This window comes from Microcebus murinus, chromosome 21 (assembly GCF_040939455.1).
Source record: "Microcebus murinus isolate Inina chromosome 21, M.murinus_Inina_mat1.0, whole genome shotgun sequence".
In the NCBI taxonomy this organism is placed as follows: Eukaryota; Metazoa; Chordata; class Mammalia; order Primates; family Cheirogaleidae; genus Microcebus; species Microcebus murinus.
In genome coordinates, this window is record NC_134124.1 from 39,857,724 (window position 1) to 39,879,218 (window position 21,495).

A 21,495-nucleotide genomic window follows, 5' to 3' on the forward strand; every position below is an offset into this window, starting at 1 on the left:
GGCCCGGGCGTCGTCCTGCCCTCTCCTCTGAGCACGCCGAGCGCCGGCCTGGCCCTCCTGAGAGCGCGCTCTCCCTCCATACGCCTCCCAAGAAACCAAGGGTCAGGAGCCGTCCGCAAGCTGGATTCTGTAACTCACACCGGATGGTGCCTGCGTCAAATCCTGACCCCGGAGGGAAACCAATACGGAAATCTGAAGCCACTGCGGGGCTCAGCTGGCATCGGGCGCAGCCCGCCACCCAGAGGGGCCCCGACCCTGTCTAGTCTCACCTCCAGCCACAAGACTCCTCCAGCCCTGGCTCCACCACCCTCACCTTTGACCCAGGCCGCCAAATCCCATGACAGTATAGGGTCCCCAGAGCCTGGCCTTCTGAATGTCCCTGTGGCATTATCAAGTAAAAAAACAAAAAGCGTCTCTTAGTGAGGCCAGTGCCTGAGGTGCCCACGGACTCCCCACCCGGCCGGGAGGCAGGTGGCTGGTGGAGCAGGGAGGCCACGCTGGGTTGGGCTGTGCTCCGGGGCGCCCTGCACGTCCCCCTCTGGGCTCTCGGAGCTCGTGGGGCCTCTGCAGCCACGCTCACACCAACGGTGTTACCTGCTTGAACAAAAGTCCCATTTGGAATTCAGACTTCAGAAGAACAACTGAAGTACCAGAGCTGCTGCCAGCTCTGCCACAGACAGAAAAGCCACTTCTCACCTGGCCTCGGCCCTGGTGCGTGGGGGCACGGTCAGCCCTGCGCCCAGCCCCTGGGCCCGCATCTGAACAGCCAGGCCAGAGAGCCCCTAAGATGGAATCGGCTCCCAAACATCTTTGACTGTGGTGGCTGGTTTAGGGAGCCTCTTGAAAGACTAGTGCTCCCCAAAGCTCACTCTGGGGTGCTCTAATCTAGTCCACCCCCTTGTCCATAAACAAGGAAACTCAGGCCCAGAGAGGGTCTGGCATTGCCCAGTGTCTCACAAGGAGTAGCGGGCGGAGCTGGGATTAGAACCCTTGGCAGCAGGTTGTTTAAGGCATGTCACTTGGGCCTTGGGTGCTGCTGGCACGTGAGGAGAATGGGATTCGCACGGGCTGAGCAATCCTAGGAAAACTCCTGAAGGAGGCAGGACTTGGGGCGGCAGCCTGGGGCCTCTGGGAGCCAATGACTGGAGCCCTGTGGGCTGGACAGGGCGTCACGGAGGACCAGGCCACACTGGAACCTCACTGCCACCCAGTTTTCCCAGAGGGGACTTCAGGATGGGGGCAGGTCTCTGACTTGAGATCAGTCCCTGAACCCGCCAGGGATGGAAGAACGTGAGGGGCCTTTTCCACGTGGCCTGTTCACAGAGCCTCCTCGATGGCTGTGCCCAGGCCAAAACGACCTGCCTGGGATTTCTCCCCTGGGGCTGTGCAGCCCTTTCATCTCGTCCCTTCGTCCTTCTGAGCGGGGCTTGCCTGGTGACTCCCACCAGTGGACAAGCAATTTGAAACAGAGCTGCTGGTTTGCTCTTCCTCGCTACGGTCCACATTTATCAAGAACTCACTGGTGCCAGGAAGAGTGCCCGGTGTTGTCCACACACCCTCTCCTGTCACCGTCACCCCTGCCCTCTGCAGTGGCTGCCTCTACCCCATTATATGGAGGAGAAAACTGAGGCTCGGGAGTTGCTAGAGAACTTGAGTCAGTAAACAACTTGGTTGGATTCAGGCCTGGGGGTTGGTTTCTGCTTGCTGGTTGACTTGTGAAATGGGGACAGACACAGGCATCCTGCTCTTCCCCGAGCATGCCCCCGACCAGAAGCTTCGTGTCTGCAAAGCCCCAGGCCTGGGACCTCGCTCTGAGTGCAGCCCACAGCAGCTCGTTGGACCCGGAGTGAGAAGTGCAGTCACCTGCAGCGTAGAAGGGCGAGAATCACAGACCTGACCACTGGGACAGCGTCAGGCTCCCCCCTACTGCCCTGTGCTGGCTTGCCTGGGCCTTCTGGGGTCCTGGCTCACTGTCTCGCACCACCCCAGAAGCGTCTATGCTGGGGTCGGGGTCTCCCCGCCAATTACTCCCCATCCCGGCCCTTCACCTCTATTTATAGACAGAGAAACTCGGATGCAGGGTTCACGGCTTCTGCCAGTGTAGATGAAATTTTAACACAAGAACCCTCCTCCCTGAAGTGCCCGTCTGGGCCAGGGGCCGGGGTCTCCTTCCATAATTAAAAATGCACTACTGAGGACAGCTCACTCATCAATCTTTCATCCCAACAGTCCCCACTGGGGAAGACGGGGCACCGATGGGGTGGGCCTGGCTGCCCAGGGGCCTGCAGGATTCCAGGGCCTTGGGCGGCGAGCGGTGGGCACAGCCTAGCCTGGGAAGCCCCTGGAGCGTGCTGGAAGGAGCTGGGTGTGGCAGGTGGTCCATTCTAAGCTTTCTGCGTCTGACTGGCTGAGATGTCAGGGAGGGGCCCACAGAGGGTCAGAAAATGAGGGTGTCAAGCAAGACAGGAGGCAACTAACTGGCCCTGTGGCTGGGCTGCTCCAGCTAAAACGTAACGGGACCGGCGTGTGCGGAGAGCGCTGCGCGGCGGTGCTGCCCCGTGGCCCTGCTCCGGCGCTCGCCTGCCGCGGCCTCCTCCGTGCCCTGGAGCAGGCAGGGCCCGCCTCCCAGAGCTGCCGCGCAGCGCATGCGCCTGGTGCCTGCTCGGAGGACACGCAGGAGGCGGCCGTGCTGGCGAGAAGGCTACTGCGCAAGTGCGGCCTCGCTCCAGTCTCCCGGCTGGCCGTGGTTTAGTGCGTCTCAGCCAGGAGGGAAGGTCACAGCCTGGCAGGCAGAGAAATGCTGGCTCTGCCGCTTCCTGGCTGTGCGGCCATTGCAAGACCCCCCCCTTCTCCTGGCCTCAGTTTCCCCATTTGTACAAAGGGGGCGCTAGAACGAATGATCATTTATAGCTCCAGGTTCCAAGAAAACTGCACGTGGCTGCCTCTTGTGGGCCTGTGTTTTTCCCAGAAGAGACTGGGGGAGGGAGCTCTCGGCAGCCTGCGCTTTCCCTGTGGCCTCTGTGTCAGCCCGTGGCCGTGGGTCCCTGCAGCGCCACCCCCGGTCTCTGAACTGGGGGGTGGGGGGGCGCTTGTCCAGGAAGGGGACAACCTGCCCAGCTGGGAGAGGGATTTGAGGGTGTGAGGGTGTGAGGACAGAGCAGGAAACTCAGGCTCCAGCCAGCTGAGCAGCCAGGGAGGCTCAGAGAGGGTCCCTGCAAGTGGTGACTTGTAGCTGTTGGGGAGGAGCTAAGCCTTCGGGACTTTGCAGGTTTCGTGAGCCCTGGCTTGGGGCCTGAGAGTGGCCCCCATGGGTGAGCCAGGCACAGGGATGCAGGGCTGCTGTGCCAGACACAGGCCATATCCCCCGACATCTGCTCGTCACCCTCCTCTGGCCTGCGTGTCTGGGGAGATGGCCCGTGTGGCTGCATCACTGAACTCCCTTACCCTCTGCTTCTGTTAGGTCTGGCCAGCGGGGAGTCCTGGCAGGATATAGAGTGAGGGGGAGACATGTCAGGGTACTTAGTCTCCCAGCTCCCTCCCTCAGGGTCACCTGGGCTGGCTATGTGCCTAGACCACAGATGACAGCTCTTGTCAGGGGTCCTCTCCACACAGCTCTCTCTGGAAACCGTCCCCTCTTCCCACGCCTTCAGGACTAGGGGTGGCAGAAAAGGATCCCCGCTTTTGCATGCTGCGGGGAGCTGCTGTCCTTTGAGGTTTCCTTGCTCCTGACCCCACCTTTATAAAGAGCCCCTTTATTAAGCCCTCTTCAAATGACAGGGATGCCCAGGACTCTGGCTGCTCCAGTCCCCAAGAACTGAGGCCAGGGAAATCAGAAAGGTACCCAGAGTGGACAGCGGGGCCCTGGCCTGACCTTTGTCCAGAGTCAGACTCCGTCTTCTCACCCTTGATCTCTACGGGACAAGCGTGGCCTTCACCCTCCAGAATTCCCGGGTTATGTTTCTGGATCAGGTGAAGGCAGGCAGAGGGGAGGAAGCCCAGCCAGGCCTGGGACATTTGTCTCATGAAAGGAGGGCCCACCTGGGCATTGTGGGTCACAGTGCAGACACCAGAGCAGGGGCTGCAGATTCAAGCACTCATGGGGGCCAGATGGGTGGGACGGGGGACTCCTGGGTCTAGAAGGGACAGCCTCACCTGGCTCTGGCCCTCACTGTCCTGTTAGCATGTGGCCCAGAGAGGCAGCTCTCCCCAGAGGAGCCAGAAAGCCGGACTTTTGCACGAAATTAGAGTACATTCTCTTTAAGATAGAGTCAGGGCACAAGTCCACTTAGGTGACATGGATGTGGTGTATAGTGGTGACATCTGGGCTGTCAGTGTGGCCGTCACCCAAACAGTATGCACTGTACCCGTTAAGAAATTTCTCAACTGTCACTCTCCCAGCCTCCTGCCTGTTGTCCCACGCCGTCCACGTGTTCCCGTTATGTAGCCCCCACTGACACGTGAGAACACGCAGCATTTGCCTTTCTGCTTCCGAGTTATGAGTTATTGCACTTAAGACAACGGGCTCCTGTTCCACCCAAGTCGCTGCAGAAGACAGGACTGCATTCTGTCCACGGGGGGGGGGGGGGGGTGTCAGGGCTCCGCGGTGCCCCGCCTTGTCTTCGGAGTCTTCTGTGGATTCCAAATCTTTGCTACTGTGACTGGTGCTGTGAACCATTTAGATACAATGATTTCTTTTTCTTCGGGTAGATACCCAGTGGTGGGATGGCCGGATCCAACCGGCATTCTGTTTTTAGTTCTTTGAGAAATCTCCTTACTCAAACAGTAAATTTTAAACACTGTTCCAGTCAGATCTGAATCCCTGGCCACCACTCTGTGACTTGGAAAATTATGAGCCCCCTGACATTGTTTCTGATCTCGTTTTCTTGCAGGGTTCCCTGCTCAGAGCGTGGACTGAGAGCCCCAAGGAGACGGTGAGTGTGAGAGCCCAGAGCTCTGGTTCACCTGGATCTAGAATCCCACTGGCACCTGCACACACACTTGGAGCCCCTAGTGGCCCTGACTCGGAAACGCCCAGTCTGCAGTCCACCTGTCTGTGCAGTCAGCCGCCCGGCCACCCCAACGGCCCAGCCTCCCTGACCCCTTCCCAACACCGCGGCTCTCGCAGCCACTGCCCAGAACTCCTCCCAGCAGCAGAGGCCGAGGGAGGCCCTCCGGCATGTCCAGAAACCGCGTTTGGCTCATTTCCTGCCAGTGACGCTCCGCCCAAGGGCCCCCAGAGCCGCTCTGTCTTGGCGTGATACAGTGTGCCAAAAGAGAAGTGTGCTTGGATTGCCAAATGTCCTTTTGAGATGAAGAGCAATATCCCTGTGTGGGTCATGTGGCTGTCGTTTCAGTCATTCACACTTTAGTATCTTAATGGCATCAGATTATTCTTCAGTTATTATGTCACCTAGGTCAGTACGCTGAGGGTTTTTGTTGATCGAAGGCCTGAGAAGGAGAGCTCCGTGTGCAAGTGTGCTCAGAGCTGGCTGTGGGAGCCCCATCTTTGGCCCCTGTCCTGGTCAGTGGGGCCTCTGTGGGCCAGCCTGCAGCCCTGACTACCACAGGGCCCTGGGAAGGCATGCTGGTGGCTTCCAGCCACCTGCTGCACACAGGCGTTTGGAGACACTGCCCCGTTGCCGGGGCACTGCCGAGAGTTCTCTGGGACAAGGCAGCAGATGCCCTGCCCGTGGCCCTGGGTTGCCACTTTCCTTCCATGGGGCTGTGTGCGGAGCCTGGGCGGGGCCAGTGGCGGGGGGGGGGGGCAGGAGAGCGCCTTCCCAGCCGACGCCCTCCCGTGGGCCTGCCAGTGTCCAAAGCGGCACCATCGTGTCACTCCTTGGAAGCCGTGAGGGAGCAGCGTTGAAAGCTTCCACCAAAAATTCATCTGTAGGTTAGCATGGGCACGTCTCAGCCTAGGGAGTCTGGGCAGTTGGGCTTTCTGTGCTGAGTTCTATGTAGTAAGCACATGTTACGTTCATGTTTCCCCAAATGCCATCTGGAGTGGCCTGCGTGTGCGCTATGGAAACTGTCTGACCGGTGGGCCCAGCAGATGGCAGAGCTCTGGGAACTGGGGCATGGGACAGGCGCGTCTTGACAGAACGGCAAGAGGCCCCCCCGGGGAGCACTCAGAGCACTCAGGCGCCCCCTCAGTCACGGGCGCCTCCTCCTCAGATCCCGATGCTGCCGTAGCTGCAGCCCCAGATCGTGACCTTTTTCTGAAATAGTGTGACTTGGCAAGTCCCTCCGTCGCAGCACTCACCGCCCCAGGACAGCCTCTCCTCGCCGAGCCCCCAGGCAGGCCCCGTCTCCTGTCACGTGCCGGGCTCAGCCGGCTGCCAGTTTGTGTGGGAGCTGGCATTTGCCGAGTTCCTGCCTTGTGCCAGGCACAGTCCTCAGGCTGTGACAGGAACCATCTCTTCTTCAGCTCATCCTGAGAAAAAGATGAAGTAATTGTCCTGCTTGTCCCATTCTGCAGGTGAGGAAACTGAGGCTCAGAGAGGTAGGTGACTCACCCAAAGCCACTTGCCTGTTAAGAGGCAGGATTGGAACCTGCGTCCACATGACTCCACGTGCCTTGTTATACCCACCTCTTTCCTGAAAAAGCAACGTCACATTTTTAAAACATTAGAAGGTGAAGAAAGCAACTTATTCAAAGTGTCACCCCCTTCCTGCCACAGGTGTGTTTGAGCGTGTTTTGTTCTCCATGAGGCTTTTGTCTGTGCACACGTTTCCTGTGGTGCAGCCGTGGCAATGCGTCCCTGTCTGGGCCATCACGCAGCTGGGGCTGTCTCACGGGGTCGGCTCAGTGGTGAGGGGCTGTGACCCAGATGAGCAGGTGGCCGGGAGGGCATGCTGGCTGGCTGTCACCTGGTGGGGGCCAGGTGGCGTCGACAGCTCCCACTCCCGTGGGGCACACAGCAGGCACACAGCCTGTGCATCCCGTGCCTCGAGTTGCTGGCAAGACAGGAAGGCAGAGCAGGACACCAGGGCTGGATCTGGGAGTGGCCCTGGGGCTGCCCTGCCTGGCCCACAGCACCATGACCAGTGTAATGGGCCAAGCCTTGGTCTCTGGAGCCAGGAGAAACTCAACTTCAGTCCTGACTACTTCCTGCTCAGGCTGTGTGTAGTCTTGGGCACGTGAGTGATTGTACCTCTTTGTGTCTCAGTTTCTTCATCTGTAAAATGGGTACCTACTCCACAGGTGTGGTAAACACAGCCAGGCCACCCTCCTGCCCTCCCTTCCTAAGTGAACCGCTGTCACCTGCAGGCCACTTCGTTGTAGCCAGGGATGAATGTCACTGTCTTGTATTGACTATGGGCAGATAACCTAGGTTTTATTTTCTCTTTCTTTCTCTTTTTCTCTTTTTGAAAGATGTCTAAAAATTATGATATAGACCCTGGGAAGCTTTTAATGTGTGTGGTCAGAAGCTGTTACACCCCTGAACGTGGCATAAGCTAATATTAGTAGAAAGCTTTAAAGATTTTTTAAAAAGTTTCCTCTTTCAAAATATAAATAACCAGTAATTCTGCTTCCAGGAAATTTTCCCTGAGAAAATAACCCAAAGGTGTGTCCACAAGGAAGTTTATCACAGCACCAGAGAAAACAATGCAAATACCCAGCAGTGGGGCGGGGGTGGGGTGTCCATGGATAGTGGAACATTCTGGGCAAACCTAATTCTATTGAGAAATTCTCTATTGAGAATTATGTTTGAGATGGATTTTTAATGATGGAGGGGAAAATGTTCCTATTTCAGTGTTAAGTAAAAAGACAGTTTGCCAATAATCCTAACTATTTTTTTAAAAAAACATAGGTAGACAAAAACATAATTAAGTGGAGTAGGAGAAGGGGGGAGAGAGAGAGGAGACACAGACATAAACGTGTGGGAAAATAACAGGTGACTATTTTCTTCTTTGTGCTTTTCTGCACCTTCTAAATTTCCCCAGTATTTGGTCACTGTTTATATAATCACAAAGAGTTCTGACAGCTAAGAAAAAATTCTCAGCCCACCCAGTGTGTGTGCGTGCGTGTGAGCACACGTGTGCATGTGTGTGCATGTGTGTGCAGACGTGTGTGTGCCCACAAGCTTGTGTGTGTGTGCATGCGAGCGAGCATGTGCATGTGTGCACCCATGTGCGCATGTGTGTGTGCGCGCACAAGCTTGTGTGTACTCAAGCATCTGTGTGTGTACGTTTGTGTGCGTGCACGTGTGTGTGCCCATGTGCATGTGTGTGCGTGTGCGCATGTGTATGCGTATGTGCGTGCACATGCATCTGTGTGCGCACGCACAAGCTTGTGTGTGTGCACGCGAGCTTCTGTGTGCATGTGTGTGTGCGTGTGCGTGCGTGTGCGTGCGTGTGCATGAGAGCGTCTGTGCGTGTGTGCGCGTGTATGTGCATGCACGTGTGTGCGTGCATGCGTGTGTATGTGTGTGCGTGCGCATGTGTGTGTGTGTGCGCGCGCATGCGTGTGTGTGCGTGCACACAACCTTGCGTGTGTGCGTGCGTGACTAATGTCGGCACTTGTGATTCTAAAGTGTTGTCTTTCTCAAAACATTTTTTATTCGAAGCCAATATCAGTGTCACGTGGTCTTGTCCGTGTAGCCGTAGTTCAGAGAGAACTGGCTCTGAGGGCTGTATCCATTAATTATTATTATCATATTATATATCATTACATTATTATTAACGATAATAGTTTGCTAGGGCTGCAGTAACAACCAATGCCGCAGACTGGGGGCTTAAACGACAGAAATGAGTTCCCTCACGGTTCTGGAGGCTGAAGTCCAAGGTCGGGGTGTGGCAGGGCTGGCTGCCAAGGCCGCCTTGCGCCTGCGCGCCGCCCTCCCCGAGTGCGCCCGCGCCCGGGTTTCCGCTTACCAAGGCACCGCGCGCACCGGGCGGGGCCCGCGCCTCGCCGCGGCGGGTCTGCTCGGTGAAGACCTGCCTCCGGACCGCCGCGCTCCGGCTCAGGGTGAGGGCTGCCGCCGCTCGGGCCACTCGCGCCCGCGCAGGGCCGCCCGGCCTGGCGACGGCCGCTCCGCAGCGCGTGCGGCTGGGGCTGCGGGGGCGGGGGCGAGCGAGGCAGGAGAGCTCGCGTGCCCGTCGGTCAGAGGCCCGGCCAGGCGCGATGCAGGCACCTAAGTGGTGCCCGCTGGCACCTCACCTCCCCGGCAAGACCCCAGCGAGCCGCGGCGTGGCCGTCCCTTGCTGAGCCCGCCCACCGCGGACCGCTGCTCACGGTCAGAGCGGAACAGTTCAGCCCGGGAGGAGTAATTTTACTAACAGACTCTCAAGGGCTTCGACTGAGGCGAGAAGCAGTGAGCTAAACAATTCCGTAGTTAAAATGGGCTTTGGGAAGCTAAAACCCAGATTTGAGAAATAATTTTCCTTTGCACCGGCTCCAGGTGATTCTGACTCATAAAAGCAGCGGAGAGAAGGGGCGGGATGGGCGCGTCGGGTGTGGAGGGTGCGGGGTGCCGAGTGCAGTAGAAGCAGAGCTTCACTCCTCTGGACCCGGAGACAGGCGGAAAGGTCCCCGCATCTCTTGTCAGCTGAGCTTCGGGGGTCACTGCCGCTCAGCAGCGCTCTGAGGGAAGGGCGGTTAGACTGTCCGAGGTCAGTGTGGGGAGTTGGCCAGGACACCCCCAGATGCCTCTGCAAACGCCAGTTTCTGCCCTTGCCTGAACGCACACCCTGGAGTCCCCCTCAAGCCTCCCTCGCCTTCTCCTGTCCGCCCGTCCCCAAGCACAGCCACCAGCCCTGGGTCCAGGCCGCTGCCAGGCCCCGCCCAGTCCCCCTTTGGCGCCTGTCCCTGGTGGTCTGTTCACCCAGCCGCAGCAGCTGGGGTGGCCCAGACTGCGACCCTGCATAGCTTCCCCACGCGCTCGGGCTGCACTCCGGGCTCTCTGTCCTCCGCCCGCCCGCGCCTGCCCCCTGCGCACGGGGAGGCTCAGCTCTGCCTCCAACACTGCGCAGGCCGGGAGTGTGCCCCAGGTCCTGGAGTCACTCAGGGGACACTTGACTGAGAAAACCTGGCCTCACAATGCACAATAACTTGGCTTCAGTACATTTCTCTTACTTGGCAAATCTCTTCTTTCAGCAACCTTCCCGGGAGCCTGAAAATTGGCCATTATTCCCAGAGAAACACTTGGTCCAGACGTTATTTCCCACCCAGATGTCCGGGGCCTCCCTGCCCAGTAGCTGTGGGCAGAGGAGTCCGCGCACACGCCCCGGCCACGCCCACCCCGCCTCTCACAGCAGGCTCCTGCGACTCTGCGCAGGCCGGGAGGCGTGGCTGTTCTCCCCACCCTGCACAGGGCGAAACCGAGGCGCAGGGAGGGGTGCCACTTGCCCAAGGTCACACAGCCAGGAAGCGGGAGAAACAAAACTAAAACCCACGACGAGACGCCACGCTTTGTCTTTAATCTCCCAGTGACTTGTGAAGGGAGTGGCCCAGCACACTTTGCTTTCAGGGCAGCTGTTTGCTACCTGCCAGCAGGGTGTTTTTCCCTCTAGCTCAGGCTGTTTAAACCGTACAGCCCTACTGTGAGTCCTTCCACATTGGTGTGCGTGAGTCTTTGTAACAGCGTCCTGAAAGCGACGCTGTATGAGGCACTGGGTCGTTTCGGTGATGCCTTCCTGGTGCTGGCCGGTGTTCTGGGTGGCACGTGAAGTGTTCGTCCATCCATAAGCATGTGTTGAGCCAAACACTGGCGATGCAGCATGAGCAAAGCAGGCGGGGACCCTGGCCTCCGGGAGCCACGTCCTACTGAGGGACAGCGAGCTGATAAGCACACCGCCACGCAGGCCGCCAAGGGGAATGGAGCTGAGTGCCAGGAGGGACGGGAGGGTCTGGGAGGGGTGGGGCCACTTTATATAAGATGGTCAGGGAAGGCTTCTTAGAGACGGTGACCATTCAGACTAGAACGAAGCAATGAAAACTAAGAACAACATTCCAGGCAAAGGGAACAGTAAAAGCCCTGAGGCAGCTGAAGCTCGGGGAATTGGGGAACGCGGAGGAAGTGGGGGCAGATGAGTAAGCAGTAAGGGCGAGTTCAGAGGGAGGTGAGGCCAGGTCCCGGGCAAGCTCCCGGCTGCTGTTTGTGGAGCTCACTGCAGGGCGTGGGGGTGGGGGGCAGGGAGAGCAGGGAGGATACTGCTGAAATCCAGGTGACAGATGGCAGTGGCTTGGCCAGGACAGTGGCAGTGGAGATGAGAAGTGGCCGAACAAACCTAAAGGTTGAGCCGATTAGACCTCCTCTTACACAGGGTGCGAGCAGGAGGGGAGAAGACTCAGAGGGCCCAGGGTGCACTCGGACACCCACAGGTCAGGCAGCACTGAGCACCACGCCAGCACAGGCCCCACAAGGGACAGGGCGCAATCCCCAGCAAGATGGTCCACACTCAGATGCCAGCTCCATGGGGTCCCTCAGCTACCCATACTTCAGACCACTTGGCAACAAATTTGCGGGTTCCCACAACCCCTCTGGCTTGATGATTCACTAGAATGACTCAGGGCAGTTGGGAAGTGCCATCCTTATGATGACAGTTTATCATAAAGGACACAGATGAGGACCCCTCAAATGAGGGCACTCATGGGGTGAGGTCTGGGAGGGTCCTGAGTGCGGCTCTTCCATGCCTGTCCCTGTGGAGTCAGGGCATAGCCCCCTCAGGTGACACCAGTGTGCTCACTGACCAGGACCCCCGCCCCCGAGCCTGGTGTGCAGAGACTTTGTCCGAGGCTCGTGACACAGGATGCTTGGTTGAAGCGTTGGCCATGAGACTGGACGCGATCTCCAGCCCCTCCCCTGCTGAGGCCAGGCTGGCTCACAGCTCCCCCTCCGGCTCCTTGCTGGCCTTTCCGGTGCCAGCCCCCACCCGACCATCTCCTCCCTTGGCATGGACTCAGGTGCACCAAGGGGCTCGCGAGTGGCGGAGCCTCCCGTCACTTGGAAGTTCCAAGCACTTAGCGCCTGCGTGCAGGAACGGACGGAGCCGTCCAGCTCTTCACTGCGCGGCAGGATGGGTGCTGGTGCCACTCACCGGCACTGGCAGAAGGCAAGGTGGGGGCAGGCGGTCGGGTGGAGGGTGGCGGCTTGGCTGTGTCACTCACAGGGGCTCACTGGACGCAGACAGGGGCTGGACGCCGCGGGTGCAGCGGTGGGACAGGCCGGCCCGTGCGAGTCGCTCGGAAGAGAGGCCCAGTGTCCCTCAAGCACCGTCACTGGCGGCGTGGGCTCAGGCAGCTCCTTCGCCGCGCGAGCGGCCTTCCCTGGCCAGAGGAGGGCACGACGGCCAGGGACAGGCCTAGGCGGGAGGAAGGTGGGGCCGGCGGCACTGCGCATCCCGACGTGCGCCCAGGCAGCCACGCCTCTGCCCGGCCCTCATTGTGCCTCGTGCCTCATCTCAGCACGGGGCCGGCCTGCCCCCCAGGGGCACAGCTGTGGCCTAGAAGAGCACCCGGGGAGAAGGCACTTCCCAGGAATGTCCAGCTGAAACCAAGAGTCCCGCCTCCTTCAGGACGGCGGGAACCACCGCTCTCGGGCGAGGGAAGGAGTCACGGCGGTGCCTTCTGAGGCCGGATTTGGCGGCTGTTTGATTCTGAAATGCCCCAGCCCCACAGAGGCACACGAGTGAGCCCCCAAGTGCTGACGTCCCCCCTGAAACGCGCTTGTCCTGGCCAAGCGAGGCCGCATGCCACCTGCTGAGAGGGACTACACAGGAGCCCCACAGGCAGGATGCGCTTCTGCGACCGTGTGCAGTCGCCGAGTAAAGCTCTCAGGCCTGTGCAGTGGTGACACAGATGCATGGCCTCCCATTTCACAGAGGGGCACACTGAGGCCCAGGGAGACCATCCTGAGGTTTTCTCCAGCAGGTGTTGATGTTTCTTCTCAAATCGTTTTATACCTATGAAAGCAGAGGAGGGAGGGAGAAGAAGAGACAGGAGAGGGGTGAGACAAGGGTGGTAGTGGATTTGGGACGGTAGAAGCTCACCTTTGTTTGTAAGAAAAAGGGTATCTGGAAGCCTGGCTCCATCAGACACTTGGAGGTGAGCAAGGCCTCGAACATTCTCAGTTTGGAACCTGTCAAGCCACCACTTTCCCTGGAAGCCCACGACCCCACTATTCCGTTCTCCTCATGCAGTGAAATTGATAATGTTGGCAGTTTTGTCGCAGGTTCCAAGGGAGTGTGGAGTGGGGAATAGAAGCATCTAGAAGGAGGAAAGTACTTAGTGATGCCAGCTAGTGGGTGTGACATCCTGCCATGCTCATGTGCACTTGCTTTGGAAAGGGGCTCAGAAATCTGGGCCAGGGCACTGGGTTTGAGAATGTGACCTAGAGGCAGGTAGCAAAAAAGCCTGGGGGAAGCCCAGCCCCTCCTGCATCCCCACCCGCAGCTGGCAGCTGCAGGGCCACCTGACTCTCCAGGGGCTCCTTGCTGCCCTCCAGAAACTCTGCCGCCTCCTCGACCAGTTCCTGCCTGCAGATTGCATTCCACAGCTTTCTGGAACCTCCTTGTCCAGTTCTTGGTGCCTTCCACGTGCCCCTGGGAGATATGGGAGAGGAGGCATTTGGGAGAGAGGAAGCAGGTCTCCGGAGCAGCAGTGCAGGGCGCCGGGCCAGGAGCTTCATGCACCTGTCTGAGAGGGTGGGCGTCGCTCCCCCTTTTCACATGCAGGCAAACTGAGGCTGCCCCAGACGTCTTAGCAGGTAAACGGGGAGCTGGGCAGGAAGCCGGCCCACGGGACCACAAGCCTGCGTCAAGTCTGCTGCTGCTGCTCGGCGTGCAGCGCTCGGTGGGGTCCCAGGCTGTGCTGACGGCCATCCTAGCAGGGCTCCTCCACCGCCTTGGCCGTTCCTTCCTCCTTCCCCCCACCACCCCCCGCCCCGTCTCTGCAGCCCCTGGCCCGCTTTCCTCAAATGCATTTCACATTGGCCCCACTTTGGGAACTCCTTGACCTCAAATTCTGGAAGAAACCAAAGGAAAAGCCCCCAAATTGGGCCATCCCCCAAATAACCAAAGGGAACGGCGACTCCGGGAGTCCAGGGCATGGCACTGATCACCAGGGCCGGAAGGAAGGCTCATGCCCTTTGGTCTCAAGGAATGTGACCCTCAGACCTGCAACACCAAAGCTTGGAATAACACACACGCACACGCGTGCATGTGCACCCACACATGCGCACACGTGCGCACACACGCACACATGCACATTCTTTTTCTTATCATACACATATGACTAACACAGAAAGACCAAAAGGGGGGCACGCAAGAGCCAACAAATGAAGAATGGTCAGGCAGAGTCAGGATGGTAGACTGAGTCACAGATTTTTCCAGACTGTAGTGAGCACGTTGACGGAAATGGGGACTGTGGTGTGGCATCAGAAGCAGTGGGTGGTGGGGCTGAGAGAGGGGAGCCCAGTCCCTAAGCACAGGACCAAGCAGGGGCAGGCCGGCCACTCAGCCACGGAAGGCATTGCAGTGGCTCATAGGTGACAGGCTGCTCACCCGTCCACCCTGGGCTGCCAACAGATGCTCATGGTGTGAGACAGGTGTGACTCCTACACGCATTCCCCTGCGAGCAAAACAAGAGCAAAACCTGGTTGGCTCTTAAAGGGTTAACCTTCAGTTACCCAGAATGGGGAGGCCACCCTCCCTGTGCACAGTTTTCAGAGGACCCCCACCCGCCCGGTGGCATTTCTGTATTGGGAAATGACTTACTGTCCCTCCCCCATCGGTGGCCTTTGTTAGATGTTTTTCTTTAATTTTCTCTTTCTTTTTACACACACTTGGAAAGCTCCCGGCTTCAGCCAGGTGAGGCTTGTGGGCACAGGACTGATGGATGCACAGGCTCCTTGCGGCTGCCAGAGCCTCAGTCCTGGGTGGGGGTGGCCGCAGGCTCTGCCACCAGCAGCCAGAGTTCGGACCTCCCTTGGCCCCTCCGCCCCCCCCCGCCCTGTAGCACCCCGCCCTGCCATCCCCCCACCCTGCCGTCCCCCCCGCCCCACCGCCCCCCCCCCCCCCCCCGCCACGCAGCCCTAGCGCCAGGGCACAGGACAGGCCGGCTCCCCAGGCCGAGCTGCCCACCGCGCCCTCTGCAGCATAAGTGAGGGGCCGGGACTGTGTGCCACGGGCCCCAGGACTTCTAGAAAAACAGCTGAGGAAGCTGTTGGTGTCTGGGCCACAGCTGGCGAGGCTGAAGGAGGAAGAGAGCCCGTTCCTGGCGGTTCTGCGCAGCGGCAGCAGGACCTGGCTCTGCCCACACTTGAGGTGGCCCAGATTTCTGGGGAAGGAAGGCTGCGGTTGGCTCACACCCAAGGCAAGGCAGCTGTAGGACTTGCGCGAAGGACCCTAGCTCCTTCCCGCATCCTCTGCCAGAGGGTCACTGAGGGCCTTGCACACCAGGGGGTTCGGGAGGACTGAAATAGGGCCTCTACTCGCAGGGCCCTGGGCTTGCCCAGAGGGCGGCTGCACTGCAACGTGGTGTGTAATAAGAGAGACTCTGCCCAGAGGAGGAAGAGGCCAGCAGGGCTTCAGGGTGCTAGAGAAGATTTTACAGAGGAGCGGCTATTTCAGTTGGGTCTTGAAGGATGAATAAGAGCTCTTTGGGGAACAAAGGGCAGGCAGGATATCTTGAGTGACTGCAAGAGATTTGGGTGTGAAAAATGTGATTGTGTATGGCGACAGGCTTGGCAGGCCTGACTGAGGCTGCAGAGAGCCAGCAGAAAATACTGACAGGGTCACATCACAAAAGGCCTCCAAGGCGGGATGCAGGAGTTTGGACTTTGTCCTACAGGCTGGTGAGAGGCACTGAAGACTTTAAAACAAGGGCTTGATGTGGTCAGCTTTGCATCTTTGAAAGCTGCAGTGTGGGTGGGGAGAGGAAGGACACAGGGACCCCCACTCCGAGGAGAAAGCTGTGCCTGCCAGTCCATGGAGGGCTGTGCCTTAGACCACGGCAGTGGAGTCGGGAGTGGAGGGCAGGGGACAGCTGTGCACTTTTCTGAGTTTGAGTGACAAGGGTCAAAGACCTTAGGGGTTTAGAGAAAGGGGAACAACATGGGAGAGAGATTGTGTCTAAGGTGGGAGTCCCCAGGGCTGGAGGTCTGGGAGTGCCCAGCTTTGTGGGGGATTCCCAGGTCAAAGTCAGCTGAACAAATGACTCCCTTTCCAGATATCCCCACCCTTTCAGGCTCTGTGCTGGGCTCTCCACTGCCCAGGCCTGTTTGATCTTCTCATAAGGAGATCAGAGAGGTGAAGCACCTGGCCAGTGTCACACAGCCAGTATGTGTACAAACCAGACTCAGGCCTGGCAGACTTGGGGGCAGGGCTCCTGCTCTTCCTCCACCAGCGGCCAAGCCAGTGTGGCGTCTTGTCTCTCGGTGAAGTTGAGCAAGACAGGACATTGAAAACAGTATGAGATTAATACCCAAATTACCAAATTAAGTATTTTTTAACACAAAGACTGATGGGAACAGCAGAGGGGTGTGTGTGTGTGTGTGTGTGTGTGTGTGTAGACTTTCATTACTGTTATATTTATTAAGCATCTACTTTGTGCTAGGCCTTGGGGACACAGCAGTGACCAAGGCAGACAGTCCAGGCGGTCAGTTGGGGTGGGGACGTGGGAAGGTCTCACACGTACGCAGGTCTGTGCAAACACACAGGTGCGCGTACATCGGTGTCGAAACGCGGGGACTAGCCGCGTGAGCCTAGCACAGGCACGCGGACACCCCTCCCCCGGGCCACACGCAGACGCGCACCCACCCCGCACCGCATTCACCCGCAGGATTCAGACCGGCTTCCAGCAGGAGCCAGGACAGGAAGCCAGGCCTTCAGCCCAACACAGTAGCCAGGAGGATGGGCGTGCTGCCACCCGGCCTCGCCATAAAGACCAGCGCAGGCCTGGGTCCCGCCCCCGCCAGCGGGGCGGAGCTCTGGACGTCGATGGTGCAGGCGGCAGCTGTGCCCACATCTCTGCTGAGAGTTGCTGCCACCGTCTATTAGACTCAAGCTGGGCACTTGTCACGCATCGTCGCCTTTCACACATACTCTGGCTCTGGAGGTGGGCCCGGTATGACCCCCATTGAATAGATGAGGAGACCGAGGCTCAGGGAACCCGGCTGTCTCATCTAGGGTCTCACACAGCGCACAGGTGGCAGAGCCTGGGCGTGAACCCTGAACCCTCCGTTGGAAACAGCACCCCAGTGCTAGTGCCGCTCAACGCCCCTGTACCAGAGCCGCCTGGGGCGGTGGGTCCCCAGTCCCTCCTGTTGCTTGCTGGCAAGCTGAGGGCCCATCTCTGGCCCCAGAGCCGTCGTCGGCCTGGCCTCTCTGGGCAGCGACTTGCCAGGTGGGAGGAGAGAAGGCTTTGAGCCCGACGGCGGGCAAGGAGACCGCTGCTCAGAAGGCCAGGGGCGGGGCGGGCGGGCAGGCGGCCTTGGAGCCTCCATGCTGCACCTGTAAAAGGGGGTGACCAGGGGCTGCCTGTTTGCCAGCCCTGGTTCAGGCCCTGACAGTGGGGTGGGCGGTGGTGGTTGGCACGAGAGGGGTGAAGCCGCGGGTGCCAGTCGATGCTGCGAGCAGGCAGCCTGGGCTGCCGGGACCGGCCCGGCCGGCCCGCTCTGCGGATGAGCTGGGCCCGGGCTTCACCAGAAGGCCAGGGGAGACGGTGAGCTTGCGGGGAGCAGTGAAGTAACGAGAACTGTGTTGTACGACTGTCACCCCACCTGCCAGGTGGAGGCTGGCTTGGGAATGGAGCTGGGAGGCCAGGCGGTGGTCGCCATGCTTCTCGGGCCCCAGGCGGGAGGTGGCGGCGGCCCTGGCCAAGACTGCGGGCAGGCGGAGAGGAGGCCTGGCGAGGGTCACATCCGCGGAGATGCACCTGGGGAGATGGAGAGGGCAGACGGAGCCCACCCACTCCCTGACCCACGGGGCAGTGCAGTGGCGCTGCCCACCCAGCTGGGCACTGGGGGGGGGATGGCTCTCCCGGCGGGTTAAGTGCAGTTTCCCAGGGCCAAGCAAGGGAGGCGTGCCGCCAAGCCAAACACGCAGCCCTCGGAGGGGGGGCAGAAGACACAGAGTGACACCTCCGCCCTCCCTCTGCCCAGGGCCCGTGAGATGTTGCTGTCTTCGTGGTGGCGCTGTGGTCTGAGAGCCAAGTTTACCTGCGGGCTTAGATTTGAGACTTGTTCCAGAGGCTGGGGGGGTTGACACTCGTCCGGAGAAAGGTCTGCGCTCGCTCGCTCTGACAGCCCCGGGCAGCAGGACGGGTGGGGGCAGGGAACACACGGCCACCCAGCCCGCAGTGACCACACGGCACGCCTCGCTCCGGAGCGGCCGCTGAGCTCTGCACCCTTCTCTCCTGCCCCAGCGCCCACCGCGCTTGAGAGGGGCGTCTGCCGGCGGCCGGGGCGGCGGCCCCGCGGGAGAGCGGCGCTGCCTGCGTCCCGGTGAGTCGCAGATTACAGAGGACTCCTGATCTATTTTAAAGCGGTTTTAAGACTCCTTGTCTCTATCGAGAATGCCACTGAGCAGCCCGAGGACACGCGCACGGCACACGCCGGGCTGTCACGGGCGTGCCGCAGAGGAAAGGGAGCCGGCGGGGAAGGCACAGCGCCGGTGCTGGAGGCCTGGGTCCTTCCTCACACAGCCACAGGGCTTCCTGCTGACTTGGTTTCCCCGTGCGGAGGGCGAGGCTGGCCTACGCCAGGGCCAGGTGCCACAGCTAGGAGCGAGGGAGGCGGGGAAAGGAGGCTGAGAGCGAGATGAGAGTTGAGAAAAGAAGGAGGCTCAGTTCGGAGAGAAGACACAAAACCGCCCAGAGCGGGAGGAGGTCCTGAGGCTGGTGCCGGGTGGCCGGGTCAAGCCCCGCTCGCTCGGCGCAGGCGCACCCGGGGCCAGTCCTTTGCCCGCCCGCCGAGGGCAGAGCGGGTCCCGGTGTCGGCTTTTCCCCAACTTCAGCCGCCTGCTTTTGCGCATCTGCAAACCACCCACACTGTCACCCACTTGCTCTCGCCTCATCGGCTCACCGTTTTACTTAGGTTATTTTAAAAGAAACTTTATTATGCAATTTAAATGGAATATAATGTTGCTTGTCATACAGGGGAGCTAACCATCAAAATAAATGCAAAGAAATGAAAAATGATAATGCGATTAAACTCTACCTCACTGTGGTGGCTGAGCTCTGCCCTGCCTGTCTCAGAAGGGGCAGGCCAGCACATGTCAGCAGGGATTAGAGGCACAGTAGCCCTGGGCTGAGTTTTTCTTCCCAAGATGACCAGCAGGAACAAGAGGGAACGGGAACTGTTCCCACACTCTTTGGTGCCTCCTAAAGCCCCTTCTCCGAGCCTGTGGTCTGGGCATGTCTGCAGAAAGCCAGGGCAGGCGTTGTCTCACGCCCCTTCCGGAACTGGCCGGCCGGGGAGGGGCAGGGCGTAGGGAGCCACAGCGGCAGCAAACGAGGTGGGGTGGGATTTCAGAGCAGACCCCGCGTTCTGTGGCCACAGGAGTGAACATTTTCTGGCGCTTTTTCCATTTTGATGGGGCTGTGTGCTCAGAGAGGGCTTCGGCCCAGCACTCCCTCTGCCTCCCGGGAGAGCTGCTCAAGCCTGAGTTTCTCCCCCTGCGTGCTCTCAAGGGCGTCCCTGAGGCCCCTTTCACCGCTTGACCTCGAGTTTGCCCTGGGCGCTTTCTGGTGGGGCAGCTGGAACCCCTTTAATCCCATAGTAATGAGCCGTGTGCCCAAGAGGCTTAGTTGGAGGGGAATGAAGAGAAATAGGCAGCCCCTTTTGTCCGTGGGAGGACAGGGAGGAGGGACGTGCGGGTGGCTTCCAATGGGGTCACCGCCCCCCCAACCCTGATCGCCCGCCGGCCTCTGTTGGGCTCTGCCCAGGCTCCGGGGTGCGGCCCCCGCAGCGTCCCCGCCTGTGCGCGAGCTGTGTGGGTGTGAGGCGCGAGTGCTGCCCTCCCTGCCTGCGGGCTCCGGCCAGCACGGGCTCAGCAGGAGCAGGGAGGGGACACGGGGGCCAGGTCTGGTCTGAACGACCAAGAGCAGACAGCATGTGAGATTGAAAGGACCTTCGAGACCTTGTAACGCACTGCCACTCCACAACTGGGCTGCAGCTTGACTTCACTTTACAGATGAGGATACTGAGGCCCAGAGAGGGGCAGGTCTCCCAACCAAGCCAGGCCCAACCCCGGGCTCCCCAACTCAGCCAGGGCCTCCCCTCCTTGCATCGCTTCTCTGCCCAGGGCTCGGGCTTGACATGCCACTATTGGAGCCTGTCCCAGGCCCAGCCAGTGGGTGTCCCCATTTCTGTGGGCCTAGGGCTCAGGGTCTGACCCAGCTTGACTCATCTGTGCCAGTTGTGAGTGTTCCTGGAGTGTTCCTGGCTCACACTGGGCTGCAATCATGGCCTCTGGGGACACTGCTGGAGATTGTGGTCACTTCCCCTGCCCTTTGCCACACTTGGCACACAGTCTCCTCCATCTTCATGGGTTCTTAAGAGCCCTCACCTGGGCAGGCCCGCAAGGCCAGGCTGGTGCACACACGAGGCTCACGGCACCCGTGGGGGGACACCTGGATGGCACACTGTGTATGCTGGCTTTGCGGGCAGAGCATTTCCAGGTCTTGGAGCCTGGGAGTTGCTGGCATGCAGGACGGGGTTCTCAGCCACTGGGCACTGAGTCTCTCCGGGGACTTCTCAGTCTTGCCTGCCCCAAATGCTCCATCTGGGCTTCCAGGTGACATCCATCTGTTTTCTATGGTCACCCTCATTCCAGCCCATCAGTGTGGGGCACAGACACTTCCCATCCCCAGTGCCGTCACTCCACCCTCTGCAGGAGGGAACAGGCTGGTTTTCCAGGAAGCACAGCGAGTGCAATTCCCAGGTACCCAGGACGGTTGTGTGCAGACCCCTAGCGGCCCATCCAAGCAGCATCCACACTGCAGGCCGGATGGGCAGGAGAGGCTGCACAGCCTGCTGGGCGCGAACCGAAGTGCCAGCCCTGTGTGGAGTCAAAACCACAGGCTTGCGAGCAAATCCATGCTGACGCCTGTGAGGGGAGCCAGTTCCCACCATGAAAGGGCCTTTTGTTCTACCCCCTGGTTCCTGGGTGAACTGTGATTCCATTTTAATTAAGTATGCAACGGCAGGGGCCGAGCAAGCCATCGTCAGTCTCCACTCCAGGGGTGGGGCAGTGGGAAGCATGACGTGGAGGGACAGAGGTCCTGTGCTGTGCACCATCCAGCCAGAAGACGGAGAGCAGGCGGCGTGCCGGTCCCCGGCTGGTCAGCACTCAGTACAGAGGGACTTGGCCCGCAGGGTGCCAGCTCTGTGCAGGCTCCCGGCAGCAGCACCTCTGGGGACACACTAGGGAAATGAAACCCCAGGGCAGGAGGAAGATACCATCCCTTCTGACCTTACACAGACCCAGCAGGGGCTTGGCGGACCAATGGGGCCGCGCTGGGGCTGTGGGCCCCGTGGACCCTGCCAGCCC

General features: G+C 59.7%; 1 protein-coding gene across 10 annotated transcripts in view; it reads left to right on the forward strand.

Annotated features, from left to right (window-relative positions):
- Window positions 1–21,495, forward strand: part of ATP2B2 (ATPase plasma membrane Ca2+ transporting 2) — a 361,816-nt gene that overhangs the window by 77,073 nt on the left and 263,248 nt on the right. For 9 of the 10 annotated variants that reach the window (XM_075996348.1, XM_075996346.1, XM_075996342.1 and 6 more), the window contains one exon: window positions 4,890–4,931. The gene's annotated coding sequence lies outside the window, so the exon portion shown is untranslated. Of the gene's footprint in view, window positions 1–4,872; window positions 4,932–21,495 lie in introns of those variants that run through there. The other variant, XM_012785219.2, reaches the window with a different exon arrangement.